The 17,788-nt window shown below is 39.8% G+C and overlaps 1 pseudogene; it reads left to right on the forward strand.

Annotated features, from left to right (window-relative positions):
* Positions 1–14,549: 14,549 nt before the first annotated feature.
* Positions 14,550–17,545, forward strand: LOC116677472 (probable phospholipid-transporting ATPase IIA; annotated as a pseudogene).
* Positions 17,546–17,788: the final 243 nt, after the last annotated feature.

Raw genomic sequence — 17,788 nt, forward strand, 5'->3', positions numbered from 1 at the left:
ATGTAAAATTTAATTTATTTCTCTAAAATTCACTTTATAATGTTGATAGCGAAAAATGATCATTCAGAAACTGTATCAAATTCCAGGTATCTGTACCGAAAACCATACTGCTGCATTTGCTACTGTAACCACTGTAATTTCCCAATTTATGGGGGGATCAATATCTATCTATCTATCTATCTATCTATCTATCTATCTATCTATCTATCATACCGAGCCCTAGTGACACATTACTCATTAACAGCCCACACACTGTCTTTTAATTTCGTACGTTTATTTATGTGTGAGAAGAAATTTGTTGACAACACTATCCAACGTGGGCCATTTGCAGTGAAAACGTGGTGGCACTGTGGTGTTCTCACCGTAAGAAGGTCCTGAGTCCAATCCCCGGGTTCCAGTATGGGGTTTGCATGTTCTCCCCGGGGTCGTGTTCCCCAAAGCACTGAACTGGAAGCCACTGCCAATCGTGTATAGGAGGGGTCAAATGCATAGGAAACATTTTTGTTTCAGTATATGTGAGTGCTAAGCAAAGACAATAAATGAATCATATCTTATCTAGACGCATACTAACTATGTTCCAAAAACCTTTAACTAATCTTGAAAAACATACATGTTGAATTTAATTGGCTGGTGTTTAGATACTGTATATTTTTACGTAATGGGCCCTGCTTTCCAACACGACTACTCCTGACGTGGTATCGCCTGTTTGTTCAAGGAGATTAAATACTTTCAGTACTTCCTCCGTGAGATCAGTTCACCATACATGGTTGCAAACAAGGAAACATTTCATCTGGGGTATGAGTATCAGTATATCCTGTGTAGGACCGGGATCATTTTTTGAAAAAGAAAAGTGAGTCACATTCTTTGTGAAGCCCCAACACCACAAAGGCAGTTAAAGGTAGTCCTTTTGATTTTTGTACTTTACCACCAAACATGGTAAAATCAATTGAAACTTCATTCGTTGTAATCCTCCTAGTTTTTCAGCACCTTTTTTTGTGTATTTTTTTGTCTGGACACTAGAACCGGTTCAAACTTGGAATCGTTTCAAAAATTACAAAATTACGGAACTGTGTCTTTGTTGGAATCATTTTGAATCTGATCACGGTTCTAAATTTAACACACACAAGTTTCAGCCATAATACTCCAGGAAATCCAGGAAGGTAAGCGGCGCACTAAAGTGTGGCTTACAAAATAAAATGATCCTCTTATCTGTGAAATAAGCAGTGACCCGTTTCAACTCCCCCTCAAAGAATCGAGATTAGAAAAGAACCGGAATGGAAAGGAAGAATCCGATCTGGATCTCAAGATAGATAAATAATTGAATATGATGCAAGACAAAATATGGAAAAATAAGTTATCAATACAGTAGATAGATGGATAGATAGATACTTTATTCATCCCAAAGGAAATTTTAGGCATCCAGTAGCAAGACAACCATAACACAACAAACATATACACACATATACACCATACATAGGAATACAAATAAAATTGAAAATTAAAAATCACTCACAGAATGCAATGACCATGATAAGGTGATATACTATTGTAGTGTGTGTGTGTGTGTGTGTGTGTGTGTGTGTGTGTGTGTGTGTGTGTGTGTGTGTGTGTGTGTGTGTGTGTGTGTGTGTGTGTGTGTGTGTGTGTGTGTGTGTGTGTGTGTGTGTGTGTGTGTGTGCGTTCTTATATCCTGGTGGGGTCCCTGACCTGACAAATGACTCACCCCATGGGGACCAGTTTTTCCCGTGGGGACCGAAACCCGGTCCCAGAGGCACAAGCATTGGAATCAATAGAAAACAGCCTGCTGATAGCCCTGGTGCAATTTTCTTGAAAAAAAAAAATGGTCCCCATCGGTCTGATTTTCACACAAAGTGTGTGTGCCCTAGTGGTCAGAGGGGGTATTACAGTGTGTGAAACTGCACTGGTGGGGTCTTTCACCTGACAAAGTGTATAAGTGTGTATATCATATAAGCTTCATATTTTGTGAATATCTTTGGTCTATTCACTTTAATGTGATCAGAACTTTAATGTTATTAAATTAGTTTTACCAAAATACCATTTAATCATCAAACGTCCTTTGAAAAAGGTTTTATTCTTTGAAAAAAACACTATAAACATATCAATTAATAATTATAATTATGAAAAATTATTTTTAATATGATACTATTTTAAATTTGTTTGTGTACACATGTGTATATATATATATACATATATACATATGTATTTAGGCTTTATTCTTTGAAAAAAACACTAAGCATATCAATTAATAATTTTAAGTATAAACAATTATTTCTAATATGGTATTACTATTATATATTTGTTTACTTACACATATGTGTATACATATACATATACATATGTGTTTATATGTTTTAATTTATTACGGTATTTCTTTTTCTCTATAATTGATACACTACCAGGAAATTCAAAGGAGAGCAGAAATTAAAAAACATTTTAACATAGTAGATACTTGGACACTGGTTAAGTGTACGGGGTATAAATAACTAAAATGAACCAATGTTTCATTTTGGTGAACAGGTGCCACGTGCACATTTAAAAATTAGTTCCACAGCTAAAGATGACGGAAGAGATCAGGCCTACGTGTGTGGACGTCTGGTTGAGCCGATGCCAAACCTGATCGGTGTTACCCGGAGCAGAAATGTGTGTTACACCTTAACCCTGCAACCTTAGCATGATCCATACAGAGGATTACATGTTATTATAATCTCAACTTAAATCTTATTACAATAAGGTTATTTTAAGGTAAGTCTTGTTCATTTATTTTGTAATAACACTTTATTTTAAGTGTTTTAATCCAAGTTTAGGGATCCTAATACCAATAGACGCAGCTGCTTTATATAAACATGTTTATGTTGCACTCATTAAGATCTCATCTGAGCAGATTCCTGTCTTTCACTCATCTCTGAAATGTAGTTTAAAACTTTTACAGCCAATTTATTAAATAGTTAGATTTTATTTGAGCTTGAGAGCATAAATATAGTAAATATACGGCCAATAAAACTGAAAATTCAGTTAGAAAAAAATTATCTCCAGTTACTCCATTATAAAGATATGGATCAGATCAGACTGTCACGGAGAGGGTGACCAACCAGACTCTGATAAATGACGTTCAAGGCCCTTTCACAGCAGTGTGGCCCTTTCACAGCAGTGTGGCCCTTTCACAGCAGTGTGGCCCTTTCACAGCAGTGTGGCCCCAGCATGGTTCATCCCAATGCCACAGCCTAATTGCAGGTTAAGGGAGGACTGCAGACTACGGCTGCAAAATGCTCCTAACGAGTTAGAATAGGTTAAATGCTAAGCATATATTCCTTGTATCTGTACATGTACAGCGATATTATTATATGATATATTATATTTTGTATACAATATAATATACTGTTTGTCATGTTAAATATCTTAAGCCAATATTTCAGTCCAAACCTAAAGCAATTGAACAACACAACCATAAACCAGCATATAATTCTTACTAGTACAACAGCAAGATGCTCAACTCACAGACTGTCAGCAGAATAATACAACGACAACAAAAAAATAGTCAGAGATGTACCCTTGCTTGGTCACTCTCTCCGTTTGTCTTCTTAGCTTTCTCAGTGTCTTCTCTTCTGTCTCCCAGTCTCTGCCATGACGTCTGAGAGGCTTCTGAACCCGGTTCTGATGCTTGCTTGCATGGCTCTGGTTCTGGCATGACATGAGTGTTTCTTTGCACCAGCATTTTTTTTTTCCCTATGCCCTGGCCCTAACAACCTCTTCCTCCCACCGAGATGTGCTAGCAGGTGTTGGAGCTAAATCCTGCTCCATTCTCAGGGTTCAGTCACTTAGTATCAAAATCTCAGATGTGGATGTGTGAATCCATTTTATTACATAGGACATCCTAGAGACAAATACAGAGTCAACCTAACACGGCTCTCCCCCAAATTTGTCTGACTCTCTGCTCCTGGACCCCCTGGTCTTATTCACAAAGGGTGGGGTCTCTTGGCCACAGTGGTGTGTGTGTGTGTGCCTATTTGTTATCTTTCAATTGGAATGTGACTGAGGGTTTATGACCCTCATTTCAGGAAAATATCAGTGGAGGTAAAAGTGACTGAAACTAGACTCAGGAAGCATCCCTAACAATCAATTCTGCTTCTAACACATTTAGGAGAGCTGGATTATAACAAAATATACCAGAATATCTTATATCATAAAACAGAAGTATTGCAAAACATCTTAACATAACAAACAACAAACTATATACCTATGACAACAAACCTAATGCATGACCAACATGTCTTCATTTATGCTGAAATAATGCTTTTACCTTTGGTTTAAATGTATAATGCAAATCACACACAATGTTTAAGCACATATAACATTTTAAATTCCAACACAAGGTAAACACCAACATTCCCCAGTGCTTCAACCTCTCAATCTTGGCAGCATGGCTAACTGAGCTAACTATCTGATGGTAGCTAGAGTTTACAGTTACATTAGCAACAAGAAAAGCTTTCTGTCCACCAGGAAACTCTGTAATCAGAGAGCCGAGGGAAACTGGAGGACATAATATACCAATACTGACTGATTGATCCGACTGAACAAACAATAACTGAGGCTGCTAAGTTAGCAGTGCTCTCTTAGCCTATACAAAGTGAGGCAGCAGTTAGCAGTGCTCTGTTAGCCTATACAAAGTGAGGCAGCAGTTAGCAGTGCTCTGTTAGCCTATACAAAGTGAGTCAGCAGTTAGCAGTGCTCTGTTAGCCTATACAAAGTGATTCTGCAGTTAGCAGTGCTCTGTTAGCCTATACAAAGTGATTCTGCAGTTAGCAGTGCTCTCTTAGCCTATACAAAGTGATTCTGCAGTTAGCAGTGCTCTGTTAGCCTATACAAAGTGAGGCAGCAGTTAGCAGTGCTCTGTTAGCCTATACAAAGTGAGGCAGCAGATAGCAGTGCTCTGTTAGCCTATACAAACTGAGGCAGCAGTTAGCAGTGCTCTGTTAGCCCATACAAAGTGAGGCAGCAGTTAGCAGTTATCTCTTAGCCTATACAAAGTGATTATGCAGTTAGCAGTGCTCTGTTAGCCTATACCAGGGGTCGGCAACCTGTGGCTCCGGAGCCGCATGCGGCTCTTTGATCCCTCTGATGCGGCTCAGCTTTTAAAAAAATACTTAATGAATATTTAATTAAAATGTATTTTATTTTAGTTCATACAGCAAATTAAAGACATCAAGTTAGGTGTGGCCTTCTCAATTGCCTGTGATGAATCTAAAGACTAAGATGATATTAAACAAACAGCGCTGTTCTGCCGGTATGTAAACTCGACTGGGCCACAAGAAGAAATGATCCAGTTGATACCACTAAAAGGCCAAACACGGGGGGTGATGTCTCTGAGGCTGTCTAGAATTGTTTAAGAGCAAGAGGAATAACCGTTAACCCAACGTCTTTTGTTTTTTTTTGGAGTTAAAAATGATTTGTTGCATGCAGAAATGTTATTTCATTTTCTCTGCAGTCGTTCATTGATTTCATAAATGTAACACAGTATAGTTTGTTTATACATAGCACAAAGGCAAAAAAAAAACGTTATATAGTGTTATTTCATTTAAAATTTCAAAAGAGTTTTGTGGCTCCCAGTGTTTTCTTTACTGTGTGAAACGGGTCTAAATGGCTCTTTGAGTGGTAAAGGTTGCCGACCCCTGGCCTATACAAAGTGAGTTTGCATTAAGCAGTTCTCTTAACCTATACAAAGTGAGTCTGAAGTTAGCAGTGCTCTGTTAGCCTATACAAAGTGAGTTTGCATTAAGCAGTTCTCTTAACCTATACAAAGTGAGTCTGAAGTTAGCAGTGCTCTGTTAGCCTATACAAAGTGAGTTTGCATTAAGCAGTGCTCTGTTAGCCTATACAAAGTGAGTTTGCATTAAGCAGTGCTCTGTTAGCCTATACAAAGTGAGTTTGCATTAAGCAGTGCTCGGTTAGCCTATACAAAGGTGAGTTTGCATTAAGCAGTGCTCTGTTAGCCTATATAAAGTGATTCTGCAGTTAGCAGTGCTCTGTTAGCCTATACAAACTGAAGATGCCGTTAGCATTGCTAGAAATAGTACAGTGGAACCGTGCTGTGTTCTAAGCTTGCAATGCCCATTTAATTGCTCAGTCTGCTCCACCAACACCAGTAAGAGAGAGCGGTGTCCCTCCTGATCAGTAAACTTGGTTGCTGTACACAGCCTGCCTGTACTGTAGCCTACTGGTGGAAGTCACACTTTTATTGGTTCTCTCTCTCTGTGCTTTGCTTTCTTTTTCTCTCGCACTGAGATTTAATTGTTATAAATCCGTTAATGCCAGCAATAACATTACTTGCAAGTTGCATCCAGTAACTTTGTGGCTAACATTCGTTAGCTGACAGAGACAGGTAGCTGCTCTCAGCTAGCTGCAAGTTTCTATACTATAACTCTAGTTCAAGATTTTTCACAGTTTTAGTTTATTTTGCCAGGTTTTGTCCTCTCTGTCATGCACAGACTTCTGGTTGTTAAACTTTGCAACCTCAATGTCACTGTTTAGGAGCAGCAGTCAATAAGGGCAAGCTCCATGGTGTCTCACGGGCCTGCTCCTCGTCCCAGTACCTCCTATGCAGTTGCCTCGTAGCACAGTTGCCCAAACCAGCAGTACCCCACCAATCCTATTACCCCAGCACCAACTTTACGACCCAAGGCAGTGTTCTGGTGCAGCAGTATAACTCACAGTAGCAACGACATGAAAAGCCTTGCATCGTCTAAGGGTAACGTTGGTCAGACTCAATTAGACTGTAATATGACAGAAGAGAAGTGGTGGTGACAAATGACCAAATCGTCACATTCTAATTTATTATTTAAATAATAATAATACCCTCAATAAAATAGGCCCTCCAGGGCTGATTGCCTGCACATATCAAGGCAGTTGTGATGGAGCACAGCACAGGACACGTTATCCTTTACCAGCAGCTAGCTCAGATAATCACATTACTTTTGCTTAACAGTTAAGAAAGCCACACAATAAAACAAACTAACCACTTGAGGCAGAGATAAAGCTGCAACTCGTGTTTTGTGATGTAAAATTACAGTTTTTGTCAAAAGAGACTACTGGCTTGAAAGAGAGCAGAGATAACGGCGTCAGCTCTTGTTGTAAACGGTTGTCTGGCATCAAGTGCTGAAAATATTCTAAGTATAGTGGGGATACATAGCTGATTTTAAAATCTGCTCTGTGTCATGGCAGCGTTTGAAATGAAGGCTTCCGTCCGTGTCACCAGCTATCAGTTTATTAGTTTTATTTCAGGCTTTTGTGTATAAGGTAATGAATAGTTACTATGGTCTAAAGCTTTAAATTATAAGAAAACAGGGCCTGAATGCAACACCGCTCAATTCAAAATTCCTAAATGTAAACTCTGGCAAAACCATTAACCCTATAATTAAGGATTTTTAAAGTGAATACAACTATTTTTCTTTTGGATGAAATTATAATTTAGTGAAACACAATCCAGCAATACCATAAAATAGATTGCTACCCAGCCCACAGTGGATCAAAGAGGTAAGGGAGGAATACACCTTTCCTGACTCCCCCGGTCCCCAGCGTACCCTGGGCCTGCCTCCCTCCTGTCCCAGCCTCCGGGATTCAGCTGCCGATCCTTAGAACACACTGTTCCTGACTCCCCCGGTCCCCACCTCACCTGTGCCCATCCCCCACCCACACGGTGCCTGAGTGGCTGAGTGGGCGGGTCCACCTGCACGTGCAGTTAGTAGGAACGAGCAGAGCACACGCTGGCAGCAGCACAGACAGACGGAGCTACAGACGCTAATGGACGAAGAAACTGATGGAAACTAACGTTAGGTAAGTAATGTAACACTGTTTTAGTCATTATTAATTAGACTAAGCACTGGTTAACGTGTTTGCAGTCTATTTTTTGCAGCTCATTTTATATTAGCTAGCATGGTTTGCCAGTGCTAACAATAGCTAGTTAGCTTCTCACGGGCTAGTGTTACAGTATTAGCATAGCAAATTTTAAACTTTTGAGCTAGTATTTCATCATGTTTTTGGTTATGTACTGCTTTTTGCTGCTGTTACTTGGCTGGTCTCAACTTTTCTAAGTTATACTATATAGATGTAGACACAGAGGGTTCAGACTAGAGTTAATATTTGATGCTGTGGTAATATTAAGACTGGGCTAGGTAGACAGACTCAGTGCAACATGTGTCTGAATGTACCAGTCAGTCAAATGTGAAGTGGTGGAAACAGACTTATTAGACTTCTACAGGCTGATTTGGGTTAAGTTTCAGTCTGGTTGCTGTTATTTTAAATCTGAGGAGGCATTGCTTCTGTAAAGATCTCTGCTTTCATCATTCATCAACATGTGCAGTGCTGTCTGTTCTGTACATGGTCACATTTAATCTGGTTAGTTAACTGCAGGTAAACAGACTCATAAGAGTCCATAAACGTCATTCAAGCCTAATTTATCATCTCTATAACCATCTCCTAAGAAAGGAATTTTTTTCTCTTAAGCATGGACTTGATTTTGTTATCTCCACAAGCTGCAAACATAACCTTGTTATTTGTTACTCAATGAAACTTAACTGTAGAGCGACTACTGGGCACCCTTCAAATTAGACATATGAAATGATGTAAAGAACAATGGGATGCAGATGTTACATGAACTGTTTGTGTTTAACCATTTGCAGGTAGAGTGCAGCCTATGTCAGGCTGAAGGAACGCTTCCAACGCCTGAGGGGCATCATAATGCCTCTTTACCTGGGAACATGGAGTACCTACAACACCAACGCCAGGTAATAAGGTGGAATTTTAAATGTGATACAATAATGTAATATAATATTCATACAAACATTAAAATTCACCTGTTGTTTCAATGGGGCCTCTTACACTTTAGGTTTTAGTTTTTAATAAAGAAAACTGGGTGTAGGAGGGTAGGGCCCTGGCTCTTTAGCTCTTTTGGAAATCAGGTGAACAGTAACTCAGTAGCATGATTAAGCGGAGATAGACAACTTTTTAAAACATATGCACTATGAAGAATAGACAACAGCCAAGATTATGGGAAAAACCCTATTTATCTGATTCACTGCTCATTTCATTTCTATAAATTTGACTTTTTTAAAACAATGTCTGAGTTTAAAACGTATCTGGATGTTACGTAAGGGCCCTGTTCATGTTGTACAGACATATTAATTGTTAATGTTGTTTGACATATTAATTGCATTGTGTGTCTGTTAAGAGGCACAAAGGCTCTAAAACTTGCCCCGTTAACTTCTGTTTTAGCTCAGTTGAAGCGTGTACACATAGCTGTAGCTACTCAGTGTTGCCTGCACCAATTCAGGTCGGGGGGGGGGGTTTCAATCAAAAGTTTTTGCATATTTATAGAGATCACAATTAACATAAAAATTGTCCTCTCTCCTTTTAAGTAAGGGATGAACATAAAGTATTCCTCATTAAACTTAATCAGCCAAACATAATGTTTACAAACTAAATGCTTAATTAAAAAAGGATGTTAAAATAGTCTGGAAAAAGCCATAATTTATACCATAATGCTCACATTTGGTAATTCGCAAGTATGGAATCCAGTCTACTACCTAAAGGCCGTTCTCAAAGTGACCACACACACCACTAGAACACACTCTGACATGCAGCAGCTCTGCTGAGAACTACAAAGATGCCAGGAACTAAAGTAGAGCCCTGCTGACTGCTTCCCCTACAGCATTGGGATGTTCTTTGACAGTCTAGTTTGCATTCTCAGATTAGGTGACCGTTGGTTAATTGTTGTACAGTGGATAATGATTTATAATAGTGTGGGTGGAGTATTTGCAGAACAATCTTTCTCCATATCTGCTTTTCCTGGTTTTCCACAGTGGAAACCTACATCGTTTTCATTTCATAAACTATTTATTCGTCTTATAGGAACCTCAAGATCCAACAGAGGACAGCGGATCTCTGATGAGCCTGGTAGTGTTGAACCTGCTTCCACAGGTAACCCACAGACTGAAGCCATGACACCTGATTGGCACACGCCTTGCTTGGTAAGTACCTTTGTCACACACAACTACTAACAGTAGGAGTTGGAAGTTGAAAGCCCAGTTGGGAGTGTTCAGACCTTCAGGACTGCAGCGTTTTTCCTGCTGAGATGTCTTTGTTTAGTCTAATTGTTGTGATACGACATATCCAAAAGTAAGAATGTTGCCACAAGGTAGAGAGCCCATCAGCGGTTAAGATGTCTGATTTCCCCCTGAGAGACTGGGACTCCTGGTCTAACCATTCCTTCAGGAACCCTAGATGTGCCCACTATAGATCCAAATGTGCAGCTAATTTTGGATAAAATTATCCACTAAATATAAATGACAGATGTGGCCCAAAAACAGGTATTTCATACAGGAAGTGCAGTGGAATATAGACCCAACAACTTTTAACAATTTAGGCCCTGTTTTAAAAAATATGTATGTAGTTAGTTTCTATGAGTATTATTCTCAAAGATGATAAACAATCGGTCTACACAGGAGCGAATAAATACACAAATAACTGACAAAGCAGCCAATAAGTAAATTATTGGCAGTTAACTGTCCATTTTTCCATTGATATTCTCATCTATAATTTTGGCAGAACCCTCAACATCAAAAAGAAAAAAGGAAACTGATTTAGACAGGACTTTAAAGCAGTATTTCATAAACTTAATGCCCTTCTTGCTGAGAGCTCCTCCCTCAGCCCCTCCTTCCATACAGTAACCTGTATGAGAACTAGTTCATTTCAATCATCGCCATCTTGATTATGATCCCAAACTTTGTGTATAGCTGTAATTTTAGATTTTTTTTATGAGAATGACAGTCCCGTTTTCTTTGTAAGCCCTTGATGACATACTGACATTCAAGGCTCTAGCTAGCTACATTAACAAGAACTCAAGTTAAGTTCATACCACATGCAATAACACTTTTTAACATGTCATCACTGGGTGGTAGATAAGACTTTTGGGCACCACACTACTACTGCACTAATGCAACCTGCACATTTGGTTTATTTACATTTACATGTAGCATACATTTTAACATTTTAGCATATTATTTAAGCAGTTGCTCATTTTTGTTTCCCCATCCTGTACATATTCAAATATTTGTTCTTTTTACTTTATTCATATTATTTCATGTATATTGTATGTATGTATGTATGTATGTATATTTTTCCTAGTATTTCATTTATATTTATATTCTGTGCTTTGTGACTGATTTTGCTGCTGGAACACCGGAATTTCCCATTTTTCTTGGGATCAATAAACATCTATCTATCTATCTATCTATCTATCTATCTATCTATCTATCTATCTATCTATCTATCTATCTATCTATCTAATAGTTTAGCCTTCTGCTAATTATAGCCTTTGGTTTCTAAGAAGAAGTACAATAAGTTCTCTAAGTTATATAAATACACCTCGGGTGAGTTGAAACTGAATAGCAAAGTTTAAAATTGACTCAGCAGTAGTTTTGTCTGTTTCCTTGACAGTAACGTTAGGTACTGGCCAGTGTGTTACCTGACACTGTAAGCGTGGTATCTACCACTGAGAGAGAACACAGTTGATAACCTGGTTATTAAGTGATTAAGTTCCCCACTGCCACAACGGATTTGCTTTTAGAAATGCCATATTGGAGATTAATGCAGATCTGGGGATGAGGGGGGGGGTCTGTATCTGTGTCACCTTTTATTTTTGTAAGGCAACTACAAATAGGTCTGTTGAATTACTGTGTATTTTGTGATGTTTACTGTTTACAGACCTAGTGTTTTTGAGAACTTCCTGTGTCTCAACCAATGACAGCTCAAGAAGCTAGCCTACCTAGCTACACACTGGAGGACTTAAAAGTTTTTGGATTAAAGTGACACAATCAAGACAGCTGATAAGGCCGGCCAATCTGTTGAACTTTTTGGCGTATGAGCAATTGTGAACCCTATGTGTGAGGGGGATTAGAAGTGGAGGCCAGATATTTTTATTTTATTTTATTTTAAAAATGTTAACTGGCAAACGTGAAACCAGACAAAAGCCTATGTAAACCCCCAAAATCATAAGTTGCCTTATTTCATTGTGCTTCCAATAATTGATGCTCTGTGTTGTGGACATGCTGCGGATTGTGAGGCGTTTGTGTTCTTTGTATTTCTGCCATAGTTTCTGTTTTATTAAATGTCTGCTGGCACACATATAATTAGAAAAATCAATCCAAAGGAGAATAAATAGTTGATAGCAATATAGAGGACTGAGAACATTATTGCAGTATATTCCATTATGTTTTATATGTGGATTGTAATCTATGTTTCCCTTTACATAAAGATATTTCCAGCAAACATTGATTCAGAACAAGTTAGAAATAGAAATTCCCCAGAATGTAGGAAATGAAGTGTTTGGCCTTTGGGTTGCCAGTTTAGATCAGGTCAAATGTTGGTTCTATTTACCCAACATCTACAAAATGGGCAGCTAAAATAATCATGCACTGGCTCTTAACAAGCTGGGCACGCCAGTCCTGTTTGGCATTGCTTCAGATTAGTTAAATTAGGGTTCCAGGTCTGGGCTAAGCCCCCAACCTCCTAGAAATGCCCCTGCAATCCCCCCATTACTCTGCTGTTTGCATCTTGTTGTACATCAAAAACAAAAAGGGCGCGATAGTTGACTGTATAGGTAGATGTGAACAGCTTATGACTTCTCAGTTAACAATTGTTTTCACTTTAATCCCTGTAAATGTAGTCAGTGCTTGTGTTCTTTGTTTTCTGTTGTCAGCCACTAAGCAGCGACAGCTTAACATTTCACACATTAGTCAGTAAATCTGACGCTATAGGAAATGACGTCACCAGGCTGTTTTTATTTTTTACAGGCTTTGACTTGGTGCACAATATTCACTTTTAGGATATGTAAAAATTACATTTGCTAATTGTCACTGGTTATTAAATAATCTTTAACATCACCTTACTATGTCCCTAATTGTCTTTTTTGTCTGTTTCTATAGAAACCTCACAGAAGAGGAGTTGGTCATTGGCAGAAGTCCAATCTGGTAAAGTACATGGGAAATCGGAGTGTGTTGCCGGTATTAAGACCTCACCAGAAGCACTTACAAAATAACAAGATGTCTGTTTCCTTCCATGGCCGTACGGGCTGCAGTGGTTTAGCAGCGACTTGTCTGTCAAAGATCCGTCAGTCATGATTGGATACACTGCATTTTATGTGTAGATGGACTTCACAGTGGTACTGTCAATATGCCCACGCTACAATAAAGTGTACTAAATACTTCACTTGCAAAATTCCAATTTGTATATCCTGTTACTCACTATGTGTTGCATAGAATCAGCACTGGCCCTCCTGTGATTAGTCACTTTCAAGCCCCCCCCCCACGTGGAGCTCCCTAGTCTACCCATTGGTTGACAGTTCTGGTTACAGGAAGCCCAGAGTTGGTGTACAGGCAGAAGACCTGTGTTTCTGTCCTTATTAATGATGAAAAAGTGACCTTTTAGAGCGCGTTTCCCTCCAGTGCTCGTAAAGCAAAGTTTGATAGGAACTGAACAGAAAACAACACAGTTTACTTTGCTTATTCCACCAGAGTTATTGATATACAAATAAGTATAAGTATTCCTTACAGGGCTGACACACCATCTGGGCTCTGGACTCTGGTGCTGATACTACCAACTAGGGGATATCTGGACAGATTGTCTCAGAGAAGCAGAGGAAAGAGACAGTTGTCCTCAGTGGACAGGAGACAGTAGCAGAAAGACCGGTTAGCTTGGTTCCAAAAATAAATGTATAATCAAAAAAAGTTACAACAAATGCAAAGAGTTGCATGTACCAACACACAAAAACAAGTGCAGTCTTCCAGTAAATCCTTCATGAATCTTCCCACTGAGCGTCAGGGATGGGGGGGGGGGGACGAGTTTTAACATCACATGATCTCTTTGTAAGAGCTTCTGGTGAAGTCTTAATACAGCAACACACCCGGCTTCCTGGTCCTTCACCAGATTATGGGCTTTCCAAAATTTAGCTTCTTGTAAAGTTAAATTAGAGGCAGAATGAGTCTTGTAGGATGTAACTGGGTTAATAAAAACGTAAATAAATGCAAAGGCTGTTTGAAGATTTTGTGAAAATATGTTAAACAACATACAGTAAAAGCAGCTTTGTAAAGCAAGTCTTGTGTTTGTCATCGGAGATTGATGACAACCAGTATTTCATTTAGAAATGATTTAATTTGCTATGTGTTCAATGGTACTGAGTAAACGGACAGTAAAACAAAGCATACAAGTGAAATCAGCTTGTTTAAAGTTTGGATATGAAAGAATCTACTCTAATGTGTGGTTTCCATCTAACAAAATGCTTGTCATGAATTGTGCAGTGCCCAACAGTGCTGTTGATTGTTTCCCAATACACATAACATGATTGGTCCCCAGGACGGACAAAAGTTCAGGTCTAGTCCCCAGGGGGGAACAAAATTCAGGTCTAAAATTTATTTGAGAGTGTTTGATGTTTAAAGTGATTTTTGTGTTTACAAAAAATTATAAAAAATTTAGCAGTTAAAATGATGTTTCTAGGCCCTCTAGAAAGGGTGGATCCCATCAGGCTGCTGCCTGTCATTGGATCCCACGAGGTAATAAAAACGGGTATGTGTGTGTGTGTGTGTGTGTGTGTGTGTGTGTGTGTGTAGTGAAAAAGTGAACAGTGCAAGGATTGAACAGTTGCACTAGATCATGATAAAATATTAACTATGACTATAAAATATAAACATAAGAATAAGTCATCATTTTAATTCATGTCATTAACTGAGTGGAGGAAACATTTAAAAGTTTCTTATATTTTGACTCTTTTCCCGCCTTTCGTGGTTTTATTCCCCATAGTTCTGATTCTACAGGATAGGGTTGTATAGGTACTGATCATGTGTGTGTAGTTCAGGCCTGTGTGTAATAACAATAGAATGTAAATTGTAATTTCCCCTTGTGGGACTACTAAAGGATACATTGTTATATTATTAGCATTTCAGTCCCTTTTCACACTCACTCTTTTTCAGACTAATCGTGGATAGCATGTTTAAATGTTACATGTTGATTATTGAGAAGCGTCGGTCTCATTCTCTTTTAACTCCACAGGGAGCATCATCATGTACGGGGCGTTGCTGCTCTTCGAGTCCGAGTTCGTCCATATCGTTGCCATTTCCTTCACCTCCCTGATCCTGACGAGCTGCTGATGGTGGCCCTCACCATCCAGACGTGGCACTGGCTCATGATAGTGGGCGAGCTCCTGAGCTTGGCCTGCTACGTTGCCTCGCTCGTCTTCCTGCACGAGTTCATTGGTGAGGGACACACAAACTCATCTTTCACCCACGCAGAAGGCGCCTCTGAGCCTGTAGCTGCACTGTTTCATTGAGACAAGAAAAGAAATGCAGCCTGCACTCGTTTCACTCCAGCCTGGTTGATGTTGTTGTGCGTTTGCCGACCTTGGTACAGTGCGTCAGCGTTCAGCAGTACTGTGGACTGCTAGTGCATATTATCCCTCTGGGGTGCAATTAGCTGCGGTATGCTGGATATGAGGAAGGCCAAAGGTGAGTGCATTGGCAAAGTGTCCTCATGAGGACGCAGCTCAGGCATGCCGTAGTATCAAAGGGGAAATGCCAACAGTCCTGTTAGTTTCCTGCAGACTGATACTCTCATGTGTTTATCTCAGTAAAGGCGTGCGTGGTAGAAACAGTGGCCACAAAATGAATACTCACCCCCAGTGTTTGATAGAAAGACTCATGGCCATTAGAAGACCGAAACATAGCGTCTACTCACACTTGGGCCTGATTGCCCCCCCCCCCCCCCGCTGGCCTGCACTCACACTGCAATAAAACATTCAGGGCCAAAACAATTCCCGTTCATCTGTAAGGTAAGAACCAGACCCGGGCACGTTTGGCATTCACACTGATGCATACTGTACCCGTATGACGTGCCCAGTTATAGAGCTGGGCAATATATCAATATTATATCGATATCAAGATATGAGACTTGATATCGTCTTAGATTTTAAATATGGTAATATGACATAAGAGTTGTCTTTTACTGGTTTTAAAGGCTGCATTACAGTAAAGTGATGTCGTTTTCTGAACTTACCAGTTGTAACTGTTCTATTATTTGCTTTACCCACTTAGAGATTATATCTACATTTGTCAAAAATCTCATTGTGTAAATATTCATTGAAAGCACCAATAGTCAACACTACAATATCGTTGCAGTATCGATATTGAGGTTTTTGGTCAAAAATACTGTGATATTGACTTTCTCCATATCGCCCGGCCCTACCCTGGCACGGTATGGAGGGATCACACTAGTCAGACAAACCAGACATTAAGGTCAAACGTGCTTGGGCAAGTGTGAGTACGCCCATAAACAACGTTTATAGCAGATGGTTGGCGCTTGCATTACTCTACTACAGCCTGCATGTTACAAAAAACAAAAGAAAGCCCATTTTAGTTGTGCCATATTAAGACTTGTGACATATACAATACCGTAACCAAGAGCTTCCAAGCCTTTATTTTCAGCTTTATGTGGGGTGTGGAGTTGCATTTCAGCCTACAGCCTCGACCACTGAGGATCATGACTGGCATGTGGTCAAGTGTACCCTTTTTTGGACACTTTTCCCTCCAAATGAAGTCAGACTGAAATAGATTTAAAGGCTATTCTTCTGTTGCATGTTTAGATCACATAGTTAATTGGACATTTTACAACATTTTTGTTTATTTATTGTTGTTTAGTTGAAACCGTGGGCTTTTCCCAATTCCTAAATTGGTATCTTCTCACTCACCTCGGGCCTCTTCCGCGTCTTAGTCCACAGGAGAGTCGACCCGAGGACGGGAATCCAGGAGAGGAATCGGGATGCACAAACTGAGAAATGGGAAAGGCCCTGTATCTGTTCATTTGTCTGAGAGAGGTGTAGGCCGGTGTTCTAAAAACAACAAAAAGTTAACTATTGTTGGGTGGCAGTAGCTCAGTCTGTAGCTCAGTCTCAGTCTGGTTCAAGTCCCCGTACCGACCAATGTATGGTGGTGGACTGGTAGCTGAGAGGTGCCAGTTCCCCTCCTGTGCACTGCCAAGGTGCTCTTGAACAAGGCACCGAACCCCAACTGCTCGGAGCGCCTTTCCATGGGCAGCCCCCCACTCTGACATCTCTCTCTGTCCCAAAAAACACTGTTAAGTGATGCTAGGTAATGTGTGTCTGTGTCTGTGTCCTCCAACCCCATTCTGATCTTTGCCTCTTCGTCCAGACGTCTACTTCATCACCACGGTGTCGTTCCTGTGGAAGGTGACGGTCATCACGCTGGTGAGCTGTCTGCCTCTGTACATCCTCAAGTACCTGCGCAGACGCTTCTCCCCGCCCAGCTACTCCAAGCTGACCACTTAAAGACTGAGAGGAGACGGCTGGGGAAACGGAAAGGCGTCCCCTGACAGCAAGTCAAACATGGATTCATCCCTTTTTAATTTGTTCTGAAAAGTACCACATGGAAATGCGAAAGACGGACAACTTTGTCAGGGACAGGTTGCTTGCTACACGTTTTGATGCAAAGACTAACTGATGATTTCTCAATGTGGAGATACACCTGCAGTGAATTGTAGGTGGTAGTTAGTTAACCCGAGCATAAAATGCATCCTGAACAGAAATGTAAATATGTAATGTATAAAAATGCTGCTGTTTAGCTTAGTGTGTGATCAATTAAGGAACAGAATCAGTTCAGTAAATTATGACGATATTAGATCCGGTTTGTTTTATGTCAAAAATGATATCAAGGGA

Source organism: Etheostoma spectabile, unplaced genomic scaffold (assembly GCF_008692095.1).
Source record: "Etheostoma spectabile isolate EspeVRDwgs_2016 unplaced genomic scaffold, UIUC_Espe_1.0 scaffold00005187, whole genome shotgun sequence".
Lineage (NCBI taxonomy): Eukaryota > Metazoa > Chordata > Actinopteri > Perciformes > Percidae > Etheostoma > Etheostoma spectabile.